A 24,653-nucleotide genomic window follows, 5' to 3' on the forward strand; every position below is an offset into this window, starting at 1 on the left:
CTCATTCTTCTAAACTCTAGTGACTGCAGGCCCAGTCGACCCAATCTCTCCTTATACGACAGTCCTGCCATCCCAGGAATCAGTCTGGTGAACCTTCGCTGCACTCCCTCTATGGCAAGGATATCCTTTCTTCAGTAAGGAGACCAAAGCTGCACATAATACTCCAGGTGCGGTCTCACCAAGGCCCTGTAGTAAGACCTCGTTGCTCAAATAAACCTCTTGCAATGAAGGCCAACGTACCATTTGCTTTCCTAACTGCTTGCTGCACCTGTATGTTTGCTTTCACTGACTGGTGTACAAGGACACCCAGGTCCCTCTGTACATCGACACTTCACAAACCATCACCATTTAAATAATACTTTGTCCTTATGTTTTTCCTACCAAAGTGAGTAACTTCACATTTATCCACAATATGTTACATCTGTCATGTGTTTGCTCACTCACTCAACCTATCTAAGTTTCATTGCATCCTCCTCACAACTCATAATCCCATCTAATTTTGTGCTGTCAGCAAACTTGGAAATATTACATTTGGTTCCCTCATTCAAATCATTTATTTATATATTGTGAATATCTGGGGCCCAAGCACTGATCCCTGTGGTACCCCACTCGTCACTGCCCGCCACCCTGAAACACACCCATTTATTCCGACTGTTTCCTGTCAGTTAACCAATTTTCAATCCATGCCAATACATTACCCACAATCCTATATGCTTTAATCTTGCACATGAACCTCTTTTGTGGGATTTTTATCAAAAGCCTTCTGAAAATCCAAATACACAACATCCACTGGTTCTCCATTACCTATTCTATCAGTTCGATCCTCAAAAACTCCAGTAGGTTCCTTTCATAAATCCACGTGACTGTCTTTAACCCCGTTGATGTTATCTAAGTGCACCGTTATCACATCCTTTATAATAGACTCCAGTATTTTCCCTATTAATGACCGGTCTGTAGTTCCCCATTCTCTCTCCCTCCTTTTTTAAATAGTGGGGTTACATTTGCCACCCTCCAATCTGCAGGAACTGTTCCATAATCTATAGAATTTTGGAAGATGACAATCAATGTATCTACTATTTCCATGGCTACCTCTTTTAATACTCTGGGATGCAGATCATCAGACCCTGGGGATTTATCGGCCTTCAGGTCCATTAGTTTCTCCAGCACTATTTTCTTACTAATAATCATTTCCTTTAATTCCTCTTGTTCACTGGACCCATGGTTCACGAGTATTTCTGGGAAGTTATTTGTATCCTCCTCCATGAAGAGATCATTTACCTCAGTGCTGTGTGTGGGAGCTTGCTGTGCACAAATTGGCTCCCGTGTTGGCCACATTACAACAGTGACTACACTTCAAAATGTACTTCATTGGCTGTGAAGCACTTTGGGACATCCTGAGGTGTGAAAGGTGCTATATAAATGCAGGTCTTTCTTTAATTTCTCTTTTCTTTTTGTTAATTGGGACTCGCACAATTCCCCTGCTGATTAAACTTGGACCCAGCAGAAAATCCCCAGATCACAGACGAATGTTCCATAAGAACATGGGAATTAGGAGCAGGAGGAGGCCATTTGGCCCCTCGAGCCTGCTCCACCATTCAATGAGATCATGGCTGATCTTCTACCTCAACTCCACTTTCCTGCACTGTCCCCATATCCATCGATCCCTTAATATCCAAAAATCTATCGATCTCCGGAATATACTCAAGGACTGAGCCTCCACAGCCCTCTGGGGTAGAGAATTCCAGAGATTCACCACCCTCTGAATGAAGAGGTTTCTCCTCATCTCAGTCCTAAATGGCCGACCCCTTATTCTGAGAATGTGACCCCTGATTCTAGACTTCCCAGCCAGAGGAAACATCCTCCCTGCATCGACCCTGTCAAGCCCTGTCCGAATATTGTATGATTCAATGAGATCCCCTCTCATTCTTCGAAACACTAGAGAATATAAGCCTAATATACTCGATCTCTCCATAGGACAATCCCCCCATCCCAGATGTCCGTCTGATGTGTCTGCGTGTTTGTCACACGTGACGGAGCAGGAGTTCCACCAGCAACACAGGACGTTACCTCAGTGCCCGGCCCACTTTCCCCATCCACTTACCACATTCTTACAGGTAAACGGGCTCAGCACCTGCCCTCGGCCGGTGAAATGTCTCCCCTCTACACCACAGGCTGCCCATCATCTGCTCCCCATCTCACTCCTGAAGGCACTACCTCTGGCTGGGGCTCAGCTCCTCTCCCCAAGTGGGCTCACTGTCCCAGTGTGAGCCCAGAGACTGAGCTCCCCAAGTGGGCTCACTGTCCCAGTGTGAGCCCAGAGACTGAGCTCCCCAAGTGGCCTCATTGTCCCAGTGTGAGCCCAGAGACTGAGCTCCCCAAGTGGGCTCACTCTCCCGGTGTGAGCCCAGAGACTGAGCTCCCCAAGTGGGCTCATTGACCCAGTATGAGTCCAGAGACTGAGCTCCCCAAGTGGCCTCATTGTCCCAGTGTGAGCCCAGAGACTGAGCTCCCCAAGTGGGCTTATTGTCCCAGTGTGAGCCCAGAGACTGAGCTCCCCAAGTGGCCTCATTGTCTCAGTGTTAGCCCAGAGACTGAGCTCCCCAAGTGGGCTCACTGTCCCAGTGTGAGTCCAGAGACTGAGCGTGTCAGGCTAATCGACCGTGAGGTGTCAGCCGTGGCTCAGTCACTAGCATGCTCGGCTCTGAGAAAAGGAAGATTTGCATTTATATAGCGCCTTTCACGACCACCAGACATCCCAAAGTACTTTACAGCCAATGAAGTACTTTTTGAAGTGTACTCACTGTTGTAATGTGGGAAACTCAGCAGCCAATTTGTGCACAGCAAGCTCCCACAAACAGCAATGTGCTGATGACCAAATAACCTGTTTTTGTTATGTTGATTGTGGGATAAATATTGGCCAGGACACCGGAGTTTGATTTGAACCCACAATCTCTGACTCAGAAGCGAGGGTGGTTCCAACTGAGCCACTGGCTGATACCATTCGGCCCATCGTGTCCGTGCCAGCCGACAAAGATCTATCCAGCCTAATCCCACTTTCCAGCTCTGGGTCCGTAGCTCTGTAGGTTACGGCACTTCAAGTGCACATCCAAGTACTTCTTAAATGTGGTGAGGGTTTCTGCCTCTACCACCCTTTCAGGTAGTGAGTTCCAGACCCCCACCACCCTCTGGGTGAAAAAGATTCTCCTCAACTACCCTCTAATCCTTCTATCAATTACTTTAAATCTGTGACACCTGGTTAGTGACCCTACTGCAGAGGGAAATAGGTCTTGGCCGCATCCTCCGCCAGGATCAACTGAGAAATGTTCCGCACTCGTGGTGGGTCAGTGGCAGGTAGACTCCCTGCCAGAGGAGCTCAGGCCTTTTGCCTAGACCACGACCCATCTCCTCTATCTGGGAGTCTACCTTAGCCCTGACGAGGAAGCTTGGCCGGCGAACTGCCAGGAGCTGGAGGCCAAAGTCGCCGCTCACCTAGGGCGCTAGACAGGACTGTTCCGAATGCTGTCCTACAGGGGTCCAGTGCTAGTCATAAACCAGCTGGTGGTCGCTATGCTGTGGTACCGGCTGGTCACTTTGACCCCTCCCCCTGCGTTTGTCGCCAAGATACAGAAGAAGCTGGTGGACTTCTTCTGGAACAACAGGAAACATTGGGTCTTTGCTGCGGTTTTAAGTCTCCCGCTTAGGGAGGGCGGTCAGGCGTCCGTGTGCATCAGTACCCAGCATGCGACTTTCCATCTTCAGACCCTACAGAGATACCTGTACGTCGAGCCCCCTCCTAGGTGGCGTGCGCTGGTGACGTATTTCTTCCGCCAGCAGTACTGCCTCAATTATGACACGCAGCTCCTGTTTGTGAGCCTGGGAGGCATCAGGACCCCCATACGGGGGCTTCCTGTCTTTTACCAGGAATTCATCAGAGTCTGGAACAGTGTTGCCACCAAGCGCAGGTCTCCCCCGTCTGGAGTGGCAGCTGTCCTGCAGGAGCCGCTGCTCAGGAATCTGTACCTCCATGACCGCGGTTTTAGGTGGCAGGCAGACAAGAGTGCTGTGGCTGGCGAGGTGACCAGGGTCAGGGATCTGCTCGATGACGGAGGAGTGGGCTGGATGGTGCCAGACGTGGTAGGATGTTGCCTAAACTGGGTCAACATCCAGCGCGCGGCCAATGCCATCGAGTCGCTAAAAACAGCAATGGTCCCTGACTCCGTTAGGTGTGCCGAGGAGGCTCAAGCACGTGGGCCGATCCCCTCCGAACTGACCCCCATCCAGACAGAATTCCTCATCGCACCAAGCCCCGAAACCTCCTTTGGGAGCCGGCGCCTCCCAACTTGAGCCTCCATCTGGGAAATCCCCTCCGTGCCTTTCAGTTCTGCATGGAGGGGTTTCCTGTACAGGCTTCTCCTGCACACTCTCAACCTTGCCATCCTCGTCTGCCATCCAGACACACCATGGCATACCATCTTGTCGTCCGGAGGAGGCGGGGGTCCCCAGTGGAGTGCACTCTACGCGGGAGTCCTCCCTCTATTTATTGGGGACTTGGCCTGGAGGGTGTTGCACGGAGCAGTCCCGTGCAATAAGTTTTTAAGTTGGTTCACGGGCTCCCAGGCCGCCTGCAATTTCTGTTGTCTGGAAGAGTCCGTGTTCCTTGTTTTTATGGAGTGTGTGAGGTTGCAGCCCCTCTTCTGTTATTTGAAGGGGCTGCTCCTCAAATTCTGGTTGCACTTCAGTCCCATACTCCTGATCTTTGGGCACCCTATGCGGAGAGGAGCGGGCAGATCAGAAGGCCTCCCCGTAGGACTGCTCCTAGGCATGGGCAAGGTGGCCATCAGCCGGTCCAGGCAGCGGGCGGTCGAAGGGGTCATTCATCCTGACTGCCTGCCTCTCTTCCGCGGTTACATCCGAGCCAGGGTATCCCTGGAGCTGGAGCACGCGGTGTCCACCGGTACGCTCGCGGCATTCCACGAGAGGTGGGCACCGGAGGGACTGGAGTGCATCATCACCCCCGGCAACCAAATTTTAACTTGATCATTTAATTTTATAGTTTAATTTGTTTAATTTGCCAGTTTTAGTGCCCCCCCTTTTTGGCCCAGGGGACACTTGTATAATTTGTGTGTTGGTGCCCTCAAAAAAAAAGGGCACTGGAAAAATGTATCTTGGTGTGTGACCCTCCCCCCGCCTCCCTACAGGGGGCATTTGTTTAAAGTGCACAAATAAAATAGTTGTGGGAAATAGGTCCTTCTTAACCACTCTATCTCGGCCCCTCATAATTTTATACACCTCAATTAAATCTCCCCTCAGCCTCCTCTGCTCCAAAGAAAATAACCCAGCCTATCCAATCTTTCATCATAACTAAAATTTTCCAGTCCTAGTAACATCCTCGGAAATCTCCTTTGTACTCTAGCTGTGGCCGAACTAGTATTTTAAACAGTTATAGCATAACCTCCCTGCTCTTATATTTAATGCCACGACTAATAAAGGCAAGTGTCCCATATGCCTTCTTAGCCACCTTATCTACCTGGCCTGCTACCTTCAGGGATCTGTGGTCCTGCACTCCAAGGTCCCTTTGTTCCTCTACACTTCTCAGGGTCCTACCATTTAATGTGTCTTCCCTTGCCTTGTTAGCCTTCCCCAAATGCATTACCTCACAGTTCTCTGGATTGAAATCCATTTGCCACTGTTCTGCCCACCTGACCAGTCCATTGATACCTTCCTGCAGTCTACAGCTTTCTTCCTCACTATCATCTGCAAACTTCTTAATCATGTTCCAGACATTGAAGTCTAAATCATTGGTGTATATTCCAAAGAGTAAGGGACTTAGTACTGAGCCCTATGGAACCCCACTCGAAACAGCCTTCCAGTCACCAAAACGCCCGTTGACCATTACACTTGGCTTCCTGCCACTGAGCCAACTTTGGATCCAACTTGCTACTTTCCCTTGGATCCCATGGGCTTTTACTTTTCTGCCACATGAGACTTTGCCAAATGCCTTGCAAAAATCCATGTAGACTACATCAAAGGTGCAATACTCATCGACCCTCCTTGTTATCTCCGCAAAAAATTCACTCAAGTTAGTCAGGCACGACCTTCCCTTAACAATTCCATGCTGACTGTCCTTGATTAATCTGTCGCTTTCTATATGACAATTTATCCTCTCCCTCAGAATTGTTTCCAATAATTTTCCCACCACCGAGGTTAGGCTGACTGGCCTGTAATTACTCGGTCTATCCCTTTCTCACTTTTTAACCAAAGGTACACGTTAGCAGTCCTCCAGTCCTCCGACACCACACCTGGAGCCAGAGAGGATTGGAAAATGATGGTCAGAGCCTCTGCTATTTCCTCCCTTGCTTTTCTTAACAACCTGGGATACATTTGATCTGGGCCTGGTGATTTATCCACTTTCAAAGCTGCTAAGCCCCTCAATACTTCCTCTCTCACTATGTTTATCTTATCTCATATTTCACACTTCTCCTCCTGAATTACAATGTCTGCATCGTCCCTCTCTTCTGTGAAGACAGATGCAAAGTATTCACAAAGAACCATACCCACGTCTTCCGTCTCCACACACAGGTTATCTTTTTGGTCTCCAATAGGCCCCACTCTTGCCTTGCTCTTTATGTATTTATAAAACATCTTTGGGTTTTCCTTGATATTACTTGCCAATATGTTTTCATGCCCTCTCTTTGCATTCCTAATTTCCTTTTTAATTTCACCCCTGCACTTTCTAAACTTCTCTGGGCTTTCTGCAGTATTTAGCTCTGTGTATCTGACATAAGCTTTCCTTTTTTGCCTTATCTTACCCTGTATGACCTATGCCATCCAGGGGGCTCTAGATTTGGGAGTGCCACCCTTTTCCTTTGTGGGAACATACTTGCTCTGAACCCTCACTATCACCCCGTTGAATACCTCCCACTGCTCTGACACTGATTTACCTTCAAGTAGCTGTTTCCAGCCCACTTTTGCTAAATCACCTCTCAGCTTAGTAAAATGGGCCTTTCCCCAATTGAGAACCTTTATTCCTGCTCTATCTTTGTCCTTTTCCATAACTACGCTAAATCTAACTGAATTATAATCACTAGCACCAAAATGCTCTCCCACTGATGCTCTTTCCACCTGCCCAGCTTCATTCCCTAAAACTAAGTCCAGAACTGACCCCTCCCTTGTACTGGCTATAAAAGTTCTCCTGAATGCATTTGAAGAATTCTGTGACCTCTATACCTTTGACACTGATTCCATCCCAGTTAATGTGAGGGGAGTTGAAATCCCCGACTATTGCTGCCCGATTGTTTTTGACGTTCTCAGCAATTTGCCGACATGTTTTCTCTTCTATCTCCCTCTGACTGTTTAGGGGTCTATAGTACACTCCGAGCAGTGTGATCGCCCCTTTTATGTTCATCATTTTAACCCATATGGACTCATTTGATGATCCTTCTAACATATCCTCCCTCTGTCAGAGGTGCTGTCTTTCAGATGAGACGTTAAACCAAAGTCCCGTCTGCCCTCTCAGGTGGACATGAAAGATCCCATAATTACTACTGGAAGGGCAAGGGGGTTCTTCCCAGTGTCCTGGCCAATATTTATCCCACAACAAACATCGTTAAAACTGATGATCTGGTCATGATCTCATTGCAGTCTGGGAGCTTCATAGAATCAGAGAAATTTACAGCATGAAAGGAGGCCATTCAGCCCATCGTGTCCACACCGGTCGACAAACATCTATCCAGCCTAATCCCAGCTCTTGGTCCGTAGCCCTGTGGGTTACGGCATTTCAAGTGTACATCCAAGTACTTCTTAAATGTGCTCAGGGTTTCTGCCTCTACCATCCTTTCAGGCAGTGAGTTCCAGACCCCACCACCCTCTGGGTGATGACATTTCCCCTCAAATCCCCTCTAAATCTCCGACCAATCACTTGAGATCTATGCCCTGGTTATTGAGCCCTATGCTCAGTGAAATAGGTCCGTCTTATCCATGCTATCTAGGGCCCTCATAATTTTATACAGCTCAATAAGGTCTCCCCTCAGCCTCCTCTGTTCCAAAGAAAACAACCCCAGCCTATCCAATCTTTCCTCATAGCTAAAATTTTGCAGTCCAGGCAACACCCTCGTAAACCTTCCTGTGTGCAATTGTTTGTGAAGCAACTTCGGAAGTCCTGAGGTTGTGAAAGGCGCTATATAAATTCAAGGCTTTCTTTCATTGAAGTGGGTGGGCCCTGATCCTGACTCTCAGCCATTGTCCGCGCACTCTGACCTTCCAGGAGGTCACGGGATCATTGGGAGCAGTGACCCTGCCTGACCCCGGTACACTGAGGCTAATTGTCGCCTCACCATTGACCTCACCCCGGTGCTGGGCAGCAAGCTTTTAAATGCAATCTAGAAGCTTCTACACCGACACCCAACATGAAGCCTTGCTGAAGTGTGTTTATACAAGTGTGTCGCAATGTTCCCGGATAAAGTTCTCCCGATCTGTGTGTGATCTGAGCTTTCTCACTGCTGAGCCTGTTTCCCCTGTATCCACCCATCTACAGTTCGAGCTTCCTGCCAGTGAACAGTGTCTTAACGGGACACTCAGTCTTTACCGACTCTTACTGTTAACCATATCAGTGCTGAATGTGTGCCAACCCTGCACTGCAGATGTTTATACAACAGTCCAATCTGATTTTGAGTATCAGCTGTGACTCACTGTGTTGCACTCTCGCCTCGGAGTCAGAAGGTTGTGGGTTCAAGTCCCACTCTACGGACTTGAGCACAAAAATCGAGGCTGACACTCCAGTGCAGTGCTGAGGGAGCGCCGCACTGTCGGAGGGGCCGTCTTTCGGATGAGATGTAAAACCGAGGCCCCGTCTGCCCTCTCAGGTGGATGTAAAAGATCCCTTGCCACTATTTTGAAGAAGAGCAGGGGAGATCTCCCCGGTGTCCTGGCCAATATTTATCCCTCAACCAACATGACAAAAGAACAGATTATCAGGTCGTTATCACATCGCTGTTTGTGGGAGCTTGCTGTGCGCAGATTGGCTGCCGTGTTTCCCACATTACAACAGTGACTACACTCCAAAAGTACTTCATTGGCTGTAAAGTGCTTTGAGATGTCCGGTGGTTGTGAAAGTTGCAATATAAATGCAATATTTCCTTTTTATTTAATCACCTTAACATCAAACGCATTTATATTTAGATCAAACTGATCAAGTGAGGCAAAGAAGATTAAGAATTAGTGTTGCTCACCTCTAATGGTTAATCACCAGCCAGGAGTTCATTAACCCAACTCTCCGTTATCAGATGTGAATTATCCCCACACGGAAACACCCACAGAGACACACACACTAATATACACCTATTAAACATCCTTCTCCTCCCTTTCAGGCCGAGGGAAGACACCACCCACGCTGACCCTGCTGCCCCCCTCCCCGGAGGAGGTCACGACCAAGGGCACTGCCACCCTGGTGTGCCTCGCCGATCACTTCTACCCCGATGCGGTGGAGGTGGAGTGGAAGAAGGACGGAGCGACCATTTCGGCCGGGGTCCAGACCAGCGACTACCTGCGAGCTTCGGACAACACCTACAGTGTCAGCAGCCTGCTGACCCTCTCTGGCTCCGACTGGGAGTCCAACGCCAGCTTCTCCTGCAGCCTCACCCACGAGAGCCTCTCCTCTCCCCTCAGCAAGGGGGTCAGGAGAGCAGAATGTGCGTAGTGTGTCAGGGACAGTCCGCGGGGGAGACACAACTTTAAATAGAACAGGGGGTGAGCCGGGAGGGCAAAGGTCATTGTCAGCACTGCATTTCTACTTTCTTCCTTCTCGGGACTGGGTCAGGGAAAGCATCTGAGTGTCAGGGGGTAAGGCACGTTATTGGGGCAGTGTCGAGGGAGCTTTACTCTGTATCTAACCCGTCCTGAACATGCCCTGGGAGTGTTTGATGGGACAGTGTAGAGGGAGCTTTACTCTGTATCTAACCCGTGCTGTACCTGCCCTGGAAGTGTTTGATGGGACAGTGTTGACTCGTGCTGCCAAGTAAAACCTCTCGAAGATGCTGAAGACTGTCAGCAGAGTAAAACTAATGTTAAACTGCGAAGTGCCGCTTCAGTAAGCAGACCCCCTCCCTGCTCACCCTGCTGTTACAATTCAAGGTTTTGTCCCCGTTTAAAGGGACAGGATTCTCACGGTGTGGAGAAAATCCACACAACTGTTTTAATGAAGCTGCATTCTCCCTGTGAATGTCTCCAGCTCACTCTCGCTGGGCTGTTTATTCAAGTCATGTTTCTCTAAATGTGAATCTGTAAAAGGCAATAAACATGAAGAATATTCAGTCTGTGTCTGGCGAGTGCTTTGGAAATGTCCCACCTCCCCCTCAGCTGGATTGGCTGCATTTCAGTAAGTGTCTGTCCTGATTGGCTAGGTGGGCTGTCAATCAATGGCACGTCAGCAGGAGATTTGTTTTAAAGCCAATTATCAATCATTTTAAAACGATCAATTTGACCTCGAACCCCTGGAGTGCACAAGATTAAACACAGAGACACTAAAAGCTGCTGGGATTAAACCCTCCCAGTCTGAGCATTGGCTCTCACTCTGCACACTGGGGGTGTTGGGGCAGCCCCGATCGTGGGATCGCACTGTGCACTTGTGCTGACTGCTGGGAGCAATCTGGGGGCAGGAGGCCAAGGTCACAACGTTGCATTCTCTCTCCTTAACGTGTGGCTTGTGGCAGCAGCACAAAACTGTACCGAGTGAGGCCTCAGCTTCGGGAGAGGAGCAGTCAGTGTATCACTGTGTACATGTCCCTGAATGTTAGTGTGTCTTACCCAGCACCGCATGTCGGTGTGTGTGTGTGAGTGTTACCCAGCACTGTTATGTCGGCCTGAGGAGTGCTCCGCGGTGATGCGCTCTTTAAGGGACTGTGGGGGAGGAGGGGAGTGGAGGGGTGACCTGGGCGGATGATCAGGGGCTGACCTTGTGTGGAATGGTGGGGACCAGGGCGATCGCAGGGGTGTTCTCAGGGAGTCTCACCAATACCCTGTACAGATGTAGCAGGACTTCTCTGCTTTTATACTCCATCCCCCTGACAATAAAGGGCAACATTACATTAGCTTTCCTGATCACTTGCTGTACCTGCATACTAACTTTTTGTGTTTCATGCACCAGGACCCCCAGGTCCCTCTGTACTGCAGCAGTTTGCAAGTTTTCTCCTTTTAAATAATAAATTGCTTTCCTATTCTTTCTGCCAAATGGATAACCTCACATTTCCCCACATTATACTCCATCTGCCAACGTTTTGCCCACTCACTGAGCCTGTCTATATCCCTTTGCAGATTTTTAGTGTCCTCCTCACAATGTGCTTTCCCAGCCACCATCATAGGCAGTCCCTCGGAATTGGGGAAGACTTGCTTCCAATCTTAAAATGAGTCGTTAGGTGACTGAACAGTCCAATACGAGAACCACAGTCCCTGCCACAGGTGGGACAGACAGTCATTGAGGGTAAGGGAGGGTGGGACAGGTTTGCTGCACGTTCCTTCCGCTGCCTGCACTTGATTTCTGCATGCACCGTGGCGATGAGATGCGAAGTGCTCAGCGCCATCACAGATACATTTCCTCCACTTCGGGAAGTCTTTGGCCAGGGTCTCCCAGGTGTCAGTGGGGATTTTGCACTTCATCAGGGAGGCTTTGAGGGTGTCCTTGTAACGTTCCTCTGCCCACCTTTGGCTCGTTTGCCGTGAAAGAGTTCCGAGTAGAGCGAGTATTCAAAAAGGAGTTAGATGTAGTCCTTACTACTAGGGGGATCAAGGGGTATGGCGAGAAAGCAGGAATGGGGTACTGAAGTTGCATGTTCAGCCATGAACTCATCGAATGACGGTGCAGGCTCGAAGGGACGAATGGCCTACTCCTGCACCTAGTTTCTATGTTTCTATGTTTGGGTGTCTTGTATCTGGCATGTGGACAATGTGGCCTGCCCATGGAGCTGATCAAGCGTGGTCAGTGCTTCAATGCTGGGGATGTTGGCCTGGTCGAGGACACTAATGTTGGTGCGTCTGTCCTCCCAGCAAATTTTGCTACTTTACACTCAGTTCCTTCGTCATTAATAGAGATTGGAAATAATTGAGGCCCCAGCACCGATCCCTGTGGCACCTCACTAGTTACTGTTTGCCAAAGGGAAAATGACCCATTTATCCTGATTCTCTGTTTTCTGTTAGTTAGCCAATCTTCTATCCATGCTAATATAATACCCCCAACCCCGTGAACTTTTATCTTGTGTCTTTTATGTGGCACCTTATCGAATGCCTTCTGGAAATCCAAATACACCACATCCACTGGTTCCCCTTTATCCACCCTGCTCGTTACATCCTCAAAGAATTCCAGCAAATTTGTCAAACATGATTTCCCTTTCATAAAACCATGCTGACTCTGCTTGATTGAACTACGCTTTTCCAAATGTCCTGCTACTGCTTCCTTAATAATGGACTCCAGCATTTTCCCAACGACAGATGTTAGGCTAACTGGTCTATAGTTTCCTGCTTTCTGTCTGCCTCCTTTTTTAAATAGGGGCGTTACATTAGCTGTGCGTGCTTTGGAGAGGGCGTTAAAAGGAGCGGCGACATCCAGAATACCAGATTTTGCCTCAATTCAACAACAACAACCTGTATTTATATAGCACCTTTAACGTAGTGAAACGTCCCAAGGCACTTCCCAGGAGTATTATGAGATACAAAATTTGACACCGAGTCACATAAGAAGAAATTAGTGTAGGTGACCAAAGAGGTATGTTTTAAGGATCGTCTTGAAGGAGGAAAGAGAGGTAGAGAGGCGGAGAGGTTTAGGGAGAGAGTTCCAGAGCTTGGGGTCTCGGCAACAGAAGGCATGGCCACCAATGGTTGAGCGATTATAATCAGGGATGCTCAGGAGGGAAGAATTGGCGGAGCACAGACATCTCGGGGGCTTGTGGGGCTGGAGGAGATTACAGAGATAGGGAGGGGTGAGGCCATGGAGGGATTTGAAAACATTGATGAGAATTTTAAAAATTGAGGCATTGCTTAACCTGAAGCTGATGACGGTCTCTACCCTCCCCTTTCCCCCGCCCCTCAGAGCTGCTCCCAAGCCTCGCTCCCTCCCCTCCCTCACTCCTGCCCTCCTCACACCCCATCCCTCCTTCTCCCTCCCCCCAATCCCAACCCTCCCATCCATCACCCTGCACTCCCTCCCCACCTTTGTGCCCCCCTACCTCACATGCCCCTCCTCCCCCCCCCATCCCCTCCGTTCCTCCCAAACTGGAGTAGCCCATTCGGCCCCTCGAGCCTGCTCCACCATTCAATGAGATCATGGCTGATCATTTATCACAACTCCACTTTCCTGCACTGTCCCCATATCCCTCGATTCCCTTAATATCCAAAAATCTATCGATCTCCGTCTTAAATATACTCAACGACTGAGCCTCCACAGCCCTCCGGGGTAAGGAATTCCAACGATTCACTACATTTTCTGAGTGAAGAGGTTTCTCCTCATCTCAGTCCTAAATGGAGGACCCCTTATTCTGAGACTGTGACCCTTGGTTCTAGACTCCCCAGCCAGAGGGAACATCTTCCCTGCATCTACCCTGTCAAGCCCTGTCAGAATATTGTATGTTTCAATGAGATCCCCTCTCATTCTTCGAAACACTAGAGAGTATAGGTCTAGTCTACTCAATCTCTCCAAAGGACAATCCCCTATCCCAGATGTTCGTCTGATGTGTCAGCGTGTTTGTCACACGTGACGGAGCAGACAGCAGGAGTTCCACCAGCAACACAGGACGTTACCTCAGTGCCCGGCCCACTTTCCCCATCCACTTACCTCATTCTTACAGGTAAACGGGCTCAGCACCTGCCCTCGGCCGGTGAAATGTCTCCCCTCTACACCACAGGCTGCCCGTCATCTGTTCCCCATCTCACTACTGAAGGCACTACCTCTGGCTGGGGCACAGCTCCCCTCCCCAAGTGGGCTCACTCTCCCAGTGTGAGCCCAGAGACTGAGCTCCCAAGTGGGCTCACTGTCCCAGTTTGAGCCCAGATACTGAGCATTTCAGGCTAATCGACCGTGAGGTGTCAGCCGTGGCTCAGTCACTAGCACGCTCGTCTCTGAGAAAAGGAAGAAAGACTAGCATTTATATAGCGCCTTTCACAACCGCCAGACATCCCAAAATGCTTTACAGCCAATGAAGTAATTTTTGAAGTGTACTCACTGTTGTAATGTCGGATATGCAGGAGCTAATTTGTGCAAAGCAAGCTCCCACAAACTGCAATGTGATGATGACCAAATAACCTGTTTTTGTCATGTTGATTGAGGAATAAATATTGGCCAGGACACCGCAGTGGGATTTGAACCCTCAAATTCTGACTCAGAGACGAGGGTGCTACCAACTGAGCCACTGGCTGACTCCATTCGGCCCATCTTGTCCGCGCTGGCCGTCAAAGAGCTATCCAGCCTAATCCCACTTTCCAGTTCTAGGTCCGTAGCCCTGTAGGTTACGGCACTTCAAGTGTCTATCCAAGTACTTCTTAAACCACCCCCACCATCCTCTGGGTGAAGGCATTTCATAAGAACATAACAACATAAGAATTAGGAACAGGAGTAGGCCATCTAGCTCCTCGAGCCTGCTCCACCATTCAACAAGATCATGGCTGATCTGGCCGTAGACTCAGCTGCACTTATCCGCCCGCTTCCCAGAACCCTTAATTGCCTTATTGGTTAAAAATCTATCTATCTGTGATTTGAATACATTCAATGAGCTAGCCTCAACTGCTTCCTTGGGCAGAGAATTCCACAGATTCACAACCCTCTGGGAGAAGAAATTCCTTCTCAACTTGGTTTTAAATTGGCTCCCCCATATTTTGAGGCTGTGCCCCCTAGTTCCTGTCTCCCCGACCAGTGGAAACAACCTCTCTGCCTCTATCTTGTCTATCCCTTTCATTATTTTAAATGTTTCTACAATATCACCCCTCATCCTTCTGAACTCCAACGAGTAAAGACCCAGTCTACTCAATCTATCATCATAAGGTAACCCCCTCATCTCTGGAATCAGCTGAGTGAATCGTCTCTGTACCCCCTCCAAAGCTAGTATATACTTTTTAAAAAAGGAGGGAGAGAGAAAACAGGGAATTATAGACCGGTCAGCCTGACCTCAGTAGTGGGTAAAATGATGGAATCAATTATTAAGGATGTCATAGCAGTGCATTTGGAAAATGGTGACATGATAGGTCCAAGTCAGCATGGATTTGTGAAAGGGTAATCATGCTTGACAAATCTTCTGGAATTTTTTGAGGATGTTTCCAGTAAAGTGGACAAAGGAGAACCAGTTGATGTGGTATATTTGGACTTTCAGAAGGCTTTCGACAAGGTCCAACACAAGAGATTAATGTGCAAAGTTAAAGCACATGGGATTGGGGGTAGTGTGCTGACGTGGATTGAGAACTGGTTGTCAGACAGGAAGCAAAGAGTAGGAGTAAACGGATACTTTTCAGAATGGCAGGCAGTGACTAGTGGGATGCCGCAAGGTTCTGTGCTGGGGCCTCAGCTGTTTACATTGTACATTAATGATTTAGACGAGGGGATTAAATGCAGTATCTCCAAATTTGCGGATGACACTAAGTTTGGTGGCAGTGTGAGCTGCGAGGAGGATGCTATTAGGCTGCAGAGTGACTTGGATAGGTTAGGTGAGTGGGCAAATGCATGGCAGATGAAGTATAATATGGATAAATGTGAGGTTATCCACTTTGGTGGTAAAAACAGAGAGACAGACTATTATCTGAATGGTGACATATTAGGAAAAGGGAAGGTGCAACGAGACCTGGGTGTCATGGTACATCAGTCATTGAAGGTTGGCATGCAGGTACAGCAGGCGGTTAAGAAAGCAAATGGCATGTTGGCCTTCATAGCGAGGGGATTTGAATACAGGGGCAGGGAGGTGTTGCTACAGTTGTACAGGGCCTTGGTGAGGCCACACCTGGAGTATTGTGTACAGTTTTGGTCTCCTAACTTAAGGAAGGACATTCTTGCTATTGAGGGAGTGCAGCGAAGATTCACCAGACTGATTCCTGGGATGGTGGGACTGACCTATCAAGAAAGACTGGATCAACTGGGCTTGTATTCACTGGAGTTCAGAAGAATGAGAGGGGACCTCATGGAAACGTTTAAAATTCTGACAGGTTTAGACAGGTTAGATGCAGGAAGAATGTTCCCAATGTTGGGGAAGTCCAGAACCAGGGGTCACAGTCTGAGGATAAGGGGTAAGCCATTTAGGACCGAGATGAGGAGAAACTTCTTCACCTAGAGAGTGGTGAACCTGTGGAATTCTCTACCACAGAAAGTAGTTGAGGCCAATTCATTAAATATATTCAAAAGGGAGTTAGATCAAGTCCTTACTACTCGGGGGATCAAGGGTTATGGCGAGAAAACAGGAAGGGGGTACTGAAGTTTCATGTTCAGCCATGAGCTCATTGAATGGCGGTGCAGGCTAGAAGGGCTGAATGGCCTGCTCCTGCACCTATTTTCTATGTTTCTATGTTTCTATACTTCCTTAAATAAGGTGACCAAAACTGCACGCAGTACTCTAGATGCGGCCTCACCAATACCCTGTACATTTGCAGCAGGACCTCCCTGCTTTTGTACTCCATCCCTCTCGCAATGAAGGCCAACATTCCATTCGCCTTCCTGATTACCTGCTGCACCTGCAAACTAACTTTTTGGGATTCATGTACAAGGACCCCCAGGTCCCTCAGCACCGCAGCATGTTGTAATTTCTCCCCATTCAAATAATATTTCCTTTTACTGTTTTTTTTTCCCCAAGGTGGATGACCTCATATTTTCTGACATTGTATTCCATCTGCCAAACCTTAGCCCATTCGCTTTATCTATCTAAATCTCTTTGCAGCCTCTCTGTGTCCTCTACACAACCCGCTTTCCCACTAATCTTTGTGTCATCTGCAAATTTTGTTACGTTACACTCTGTCCCCTCTTCCAGGTCATCTATGTACATTGTAAACAGTTGTGGTCCCAGCACCGATCCCTGTGGCACACCACTAACCACTGATTCCAACCCAAAAAGAATCCATTTATCCCGAATCTCTGCTTTCTGTTAGCCAGCCAATTCTCTATCCATGCTAATACATTTCCTCTGACCCCGCGTACCTTTATCTTCTGCAGTAACCTTTTGTGTGGCACCTTATCGAATGCCTTTTGGAAATCTAAATACACCACATCCATCGGTACACCTCTATCCACCATGCTCGTTATATCCTCAAACAATTCCAGTAAATTAGTTAAACATGATTTCCCCTTCATGAATCCATGTTGCGTCTGCTTGATTGCACTATTCCTATGTAGATGACCCGCTATTTCTTCCTTAATGATAGCTTCAAGCATTTTCCCACTACAGATGTTAAACTAACCGGCCTATAGTTACCTGCCTTTTGTCTGCCCCCTTTTTAAAACAGAGGCGTCACATTAGCTGCTTTCCAATCCGCTGGTACCTCCCCAGAGTCCAGAGAATTTTGGTAGATTATAACGAATGCATCTGCTATAACTTCCGCATCTCTTTTAATACCCTGGGATGCATTTCATCAGGACCAGGGGACTTGTCTACCTTGAGTCCCATTAGCCTGTCTAGCACTACCCCTCTAGTGATAGTGATTGTCTCAAGGTCCTCCGTTCCCACATTCCCATGACCAGCAATTTTTGGCATGGTTTTTGTGTCTTCCACTGTGAAGACCGAAGCAAAATAATTGTTTAAGGTCTCAGCCATTTCCACATTTCCCATTATTAAATCCCTCTTCTCATCTTCTAAGGGACCAACATTTACTTTAGTCACTCCTTTCCGTTTTATATATCGGTAAAATTTTTTACTATCTGTTTTTATGTTTTGCGCACGTTTACTTTCGTAATCTATCTTTCCTTTCTTTATTGCTTTCTTAGTCATTCTTTGCTGTCATTTAAAATTTTCCCAATCTTCTAGTTTCCCACTAACCTTGGCCATCTTATACCCATTGGTTTTTAATTTGATACTCTCCTTTATTCCTTGGTTATCCACGGCTGGTTATCCCTTCTCTTCCCGCCCTTCTTTTCACTGGAATATATTTTTGTTGAGCACTATAAAAGAGCTCCATCCAGTCCTCCACTGTTCCTCAATTGTGCCACCGTTTAGTCTGTGTTTCCAGTCTACTTTAGCCAACTCTGCCCTCATCCCACTGTAGTCCCCTTTGTTGAAGCATAGTACGCTCGTTTGAGACACTACTTCCTCACCCTCAATCTGTATTACAAAATCAACCATGCTGTGATAACTCATTCCGAGAGGATCTTTTACTTGGAGATCGTTTATTATTCCTGCCTCATTACACAGGACCAGATCTAAGATAGCTTGCTCCCTGCTCCCTTCCCCTCACACGCCCTCGAAACATCCGACCAATTACTTTAAATCTATGCCCCCTGGTTGTTGACCCCTCTGCTAAGGGAAATAGATCCTTCCTATCCACTCTATTTCAGCCCCTAAAAAGTTTATACACCTCAATAAGGTCTCCCCTCAGCCTCCTCTGTTCCACGGAAAACACCCCCAGCCTATCCAATCTTTCCTCATGGCTAAAATTTTCCAGTCCAGGCAACATCCTCGTAAATCTGCCGATGTGCAATTGGTTGTAAAGCACCTTGGGATGTCCTGAGGTGGTGAAAGGCGCTATACAAATTCAAGGCTTTCTTTCATTGAAGTGGGAGGGCCCTGATCCTAACCCTCACCCATTGTCCGCGCACTCTGACCTTCCAGGAGGTCACGGGATCATTGGGAGCAGTGACCCTGTCTGACCTCGGTATTTTGAGGCTAATTGTCGCCTCACCCTTGACCTCACCCCGGTGCTGGGCAGCAAGCTTTTAAATACAATCTAGAAGCTTCTACACCATCACCCAACATGAAGCCTTGCTGAAGTGTGTTTATACAAGTGTGTCGCAATGTTCCCAGATAAAGTTCTCCCGATCTGTGTGTGATCTGAGCTTTCTCACTGCTGAGCCTGTTTCCCCTGTATCCACCCATCTACAGTTCGAGCTTCCTGCCAGTGAACAGTGTCTTAACGGAACACTCAGTCTTTACCGACTCTTACTGTTAACCATTTCAATGCTGAATGTGTGCCAACCCTGCACTGCAGATGTTTATACAACAGTCCAATATGATTTTGGGTATCAGCTGTGGCTCAGTGTGTTTCACTCTCGCCTCTGAGTCAGAAGGTTGTGGGTTCAAGTCCCACTCCAGGGACTTGAGCACAAAAATCTAGGCTGACACTGCAGTGCAGTGCTGAGGGAGAGCTGCACTGTTGGAGGGGCCGTCTTTCGGATGAGACGTTAAACCGAGGCCCAGTCTGCCCTCTCGGGTGGATGTAAAAGATCCCAGGGTACTATTTCGAAGAAGAGCAGGGGAGTTCCCCCTGGTGTCCTGGTCAATATTTATCCGTCAAGCAACATGACAGAAGAACACATTATCACCACCCTCTGAGTGAAGATGTTTATCCTCATCTCAGTTCTAAATGGCTGACCTCTTATTCGGAGACTTGTGATCCCTGGTTCGAGACTCCCCAGCCAGACAAAACATCCTCCCTGCATCTACCTTGTAAAGCCCTGTCAGAATTGTATATGTTTCAATGGGATCCCTTCTCATCCTTCGAAACTCTAGAGAGTATAGGCCTTGGAACTTGCGGAACCAGGCGGGTAGATGGAGTTCAGATACAGATGAGCAATGATCTGATTGAATGGGGGAACAGGCTCGAGGGGCTGAATGGCCTCCTCCTGTTCATTGTGTCCAGCAGCAGCTGTGTACCTCTCCGCAACCTCATCTTGACTTTTATCAGTCGCATCAGAGCCTTGATTCCCTCACCAGGGGTCTGGTGTTTCCAGATCAATGTCCAGCTGATCGATGCCATGAGTCAGACTCAGTGAGCGCTGTCAGAGGATGGAAAGGCTGCTCTAACTGCAGCCTTGTTCTAATGCATTTGGGGCGGGGCAACAAGGCAAGGGAATACACAATAAATGGGATGGTACTGAGAGGGGTGGAGGAACGGAGGGACCTTGGAGTGCATGTCCACAGATCCGTGAAGGTAGCAGGCCAGGTCGATAAGATGGTTAAAAAGGCATACGGATTACTTGCCTTTTTAGCTGAGGCATTGAATACAAGAGCAGGGAGGTTATGCTTGAACTGTATAAAACACTAGTTAGGCCACAGCTAGAGTACTGCGTGCAGTCCTGGTCACCACATTACAGGAAAGATGTGATTACAGAGGAGATTCACGAGGATGTTGCCAGAACTGGAGAATTTTAGCTCTGAGGAAAGATTGGATCTGCTGGGGGTGTTTTCTTTGGAACAGAGGAGGCTGAGGGGAGACCTTATTGAGGTGTGTAAAATGATGAGGGGCCTAGATAGAGTGGATAGAATGGACCCATTTCCCTTAGCAGAGGGGTCAACAACCAGGGGGCATAGATTTAAAGTAATTGGTGGAAGGTTTAGAGGGGAGATGAGGAAACAATTCTTCACCCAGAGGGTGGTGGGGGTCTGGAACTCACTGCCTGAAAGGGTGGTAGAGACAGAAACCCTCACCACATTTAAAAAGTACTTGGATGTGCACTTAAAGTGCTGTAACCCACAGGGCTACGTACCCAGAGCTGGAAAGTGGGATTAGGCTGGGTAGCTCTTTGTTGACCGGCGCGGACATGATGGGCCGAAATGGCCTCCTTCCGTCCTGTAATTTTCTGTGATTCTATGATCGTGCTGGTGGTGTTGACCACTTTAAAAGACGCAGCATACATTTTATTGAAGCTATTTCCGTTCCCGGTTTCCCCACTGCCAATAATTAGATCAATTCATGCTGCAGCGCCCCCTTGTGGTACATCTATATGTGCTCCACCCAAACCCCTGCTTGCAACCCTTGAACTCACATTGCCTCCGCTTCCTGGAGCCCCGCTCCTTTATCACAGCATCTCACAGCACAGAGGGAGGCCATTCGGCCCATCAAACCAGTGCTGGCTCTTTGAAAGAGCAATGGACTACTATGGCCTGGACTAATGATCCAGAGACACGAGTTCAAATCCCAGCACGGCAGCTGGGGAATTTAATTCAGTTGATTTGGAATAAAAAGCGAGTGTCAGTAATGGTGACCATGAAACTGCCAGATTGTCGCAAAAACCCACCTACCTGGCCTGCTACCTTCAGGGATCTGTGGACATGCAAACCAAGGTCCCTTTGTTCCTCTACACCTTTCAGTGTCCTACCATTTAATGTATATTCCCTTGCCTTGATAGACCTCCCCAAATGCATGACCTCACACTTCTCCGGATTAAATTCCATTTGCCACTGTTCTGCCCACCTGACCATTTCATTGATATCTTTCTGCAATCTGCAGCTCTTTTCTTCATTATCAACCACACGACCGATTTTAGTGTCATCTTCAAACTTCTGAATCATACCCCCGACATTCAAGTCTAATACCCCTCTAAAGTTCCTGCAGTATTGAGCCCTGTCATAAGCCTTCCTTTTTTAATTTATCCTACACTGTACTTCCCTTGACATCCAGAGGCCTCTAGATTTGTTAGCCCCACCCTTTTTCTTTAAGGGAACAGACTTACTCTGAAACCACAGGATTTCCTCCTTGAATGCCTCCCACTGCTCTGACACTGATTTACCTTCAAGTAGCCGTTTCCAGTCCACTTTGGCCAAATCTCATCTCAGCTCAGCAAAATTGGCTTTTCCCCAACTGAGAACTTTTATTCCTGGTCTCTATCTTTGTCCTTTTCCATAACTACCCTAAATCTAACTGAATTATGATCACTGGAACCAAAATGCTCTCCCACTGATACCCCTTCCACCTACCCCTCTTCATCCCCCCAAACCAAGTCCAGAACCGTTCCCTCCCTTGTTGGGCTTGTTACAAACTGGCTAAAAAAGTTCTCCTGAAGGCATTTTAGGAATTCCGCACCCTCTATATCTTTCACACTAATTTTATCCCAGTTAATGTTAGGGTAGTTGAAATCCCCTGCTATAACTGCCCTATAGTTTTTGCACTTGTCAGAAATGGGCCCACATATTTGATCTTCTCTCTCCCTCTGACTGTTTGGGGGTCTATAGTACACTCCCAGCAGTGTGATTACCCCTTTTTCGTTCTTCAATTCGACCTATATGGCCTCATTTGATGATCCTTCCGACATATCATCCCTCCTCACAGCTGTAATTGTTTCTTTCAATTGTTTCACAACTGCGACCCCCTCCTTTTTTATCCCCCTCTCTATCCCATCTGAAAACCCTGTAACCAGGAATGTTGAGCTGCCATACCTGCCCTTCTTTCAGCCATGTCTCAGTAATAGCTATAATATCGTACTCCCAAGTGTCTATCTGTGCTCTCAGCTCATCTGCCTTATTCCCTATACTCCATGCATTGAAGTATATACCATTGAGCACTGCCAAACTGCCTTGTTGTCTATTTTCTAGGCTTTGTTTCCTCTGTCTTCCAAAATCACTTTCTATTTTTCTGCTTTCCAATTCCAGCTTTGCTTCTCTTCCCACTGAATCCATTCTCAGGTTCCCATCCCCTGGTAAGCAAGTTTAAACCCTCCCCAAAGGCAATAGCAAATCCCCCCACAACGATATTCGTCCCGGCTCTGTTGAGGTGCAACCCATCCGGCTTGTACAGGTCCCACCTCCCCAGAAATGGTCCCAATACCTCAGGAAACTAAAGCCCTCCCTCCTGCAACATCTCTCTCGCCATATAGTCATCTGCTTTACCCTCCTATTTCTGCAGTCACTATTGTGAGCTCAAAATAAAGTGTGACATTAGTCTTTTTTGCAGGTTTCCAGAGTGCCCCCGCATCCTGTGAAGCCTCCTTAAATACCTGTACTCCCAAGGGATTATGGGATTCCTTGGGACTCCAGGGGATGAGCCCTTTGGTGGCTGTCCATAGTAAATACAAGTCCACATATATAACAACTAGCACGTGGCACTGGCAGTAATACGGAGATTCCTACCTTTTGATGTCTTGCTTTTTTATCTCTCTCCTTGCTCCCTACTCTCCCCCTGTAGGATCTCATCCCTCTTTCTACCTGTGTCATTGGTACAGATATGGACCACAATCTCTGGCTGTTCACCCTCCCCCCTCAGAATGTACTGCAGCCACGCAGTGACATCCTTGACCCTGGCACCAGGCAGGCAACATACCATCCTGGGGTCACGTCTGCGGCCGCAGTAATGCCTGTCTGTTCCCCTAACTATCAAATCCCCTAGCACTATTGCTCTTCCACTCTTCTTCCTCCCCCCTGTGCAGCTGAGCCACCCGTGGTGCCGTGGACTTGGCTCTGGCTGCACTTCCTAGAGGAACCATCGCCCCCACCAGTACTCAGAACACAATACTGGTTGGAGAGCAAGATGGACTCGGGGGACTCCTGCACTCCCTGCCTGGACCTCCTCTTCTGTCTGGTGGTCACCCATTCCCTCTCTGCCTGCACAGTCTTAAGCTGCGTGGTGGCCATCTTTAGAAACGTGCTATACATAAAGTTCTCAGCCTCGCGGATGCACCGCAGTGACTCCAGCCGCCGCTCAATCTCCAACACGCGGAGCTCGAGTTGCTGTAACTGGTGACACTGACTGCACATGTGGTCGTCCAGGCCACGAGAAGCATCCAGGACTTCCCACATGGCACAGGATGTGCTCTCCACGGGACAGAACTGCCCTGCCATGCCTCTATTTAATAGACTGAGAAATGACTGAGCAGAAATAAACTTAAAACTATTAAAAAAACAAATAATAGCCTGGCCTACATCAGTTCGGCCATAATTTGTGGATTCTTTCACCCCACTGAGGGCGAACACCATCGATGGGCCATTAATGGTCGTAAGTTTTCAGCTCAGTCAGCTGTGGCTCAATGGGCAGCACACTCACCTCTGAGTCCAAAAGTTGTAGGTTCAAGTCCCACTCCAGAGACTAAGCTCAGAAATCTAGACTGACAGTCCCAGTGCAGTACTGAGGGAGTGACGCATTGTTGGAGGAGCCGTCTTTCAGGTGAGAGGTTAAACTGAGGCCTTGCCTGCCCTCTCAGTTAATGATCCCATGCCACGACTTTGAAGAAGAGCAGGGGTGTCCTGGCCAATATTTATCCCTCAATCAACATCACAAAATCAGACTGGGGTTGAAATTGCCCTGCTGTGCACCTACCATTAGTGCCTCCAGGGGCCACTAAGGAGATGGGACAGTGTTTTTCCCGGGGAGGTGGGGACAGCTACCAGCTCCCGCGGGATTTTGCAGAAACACGCAACGGAGAACGTCCCATGAGCCGTGTCTGTGCCAGTCCTGAGGGTCACGAACCGGTCCGCACTTCGCTGGCGAGGTGAAGCTTACTGCGATGTGCGTGTCGCCATTTGATTTTGCCGAATTACCGGTCGGGCCTTTCTGTGCCAATGTGGCGGGGTTGGTGCTGCGATGGTGCAGCCCAACACTCGCCCCCCCCGAGCCCACCCCCAGGGGAAGTGCAGTGCACCACATTGCGCTCCACTTCCTGTCAGGGGCCGTGACCTCAATTTCGCTCCCGGGGCGGGACTTCGGCGTGGGAAAAGTTACTGCACCATCCGGGGCAATATGCAATTTAGGCCCATTATCTGGTCATAGTCACATGTGGGAGC

The sequence above is a fragment of the Pristiophorus japonicus genome, chromosome 8 (assembly GCF_044704955.1).
Source record: "Pristiophorus japonicus isolate sPriJap1 chromosome 8, sPriJap1.hap1, whole genome shotgun sequence".
Classification (NCBI taxonomy): Eukaryota; Metazoa; Chordata; class Chondrichthyes; family Pristiophoridae; genus Pristiophorus; species Pristiophorus japonicus.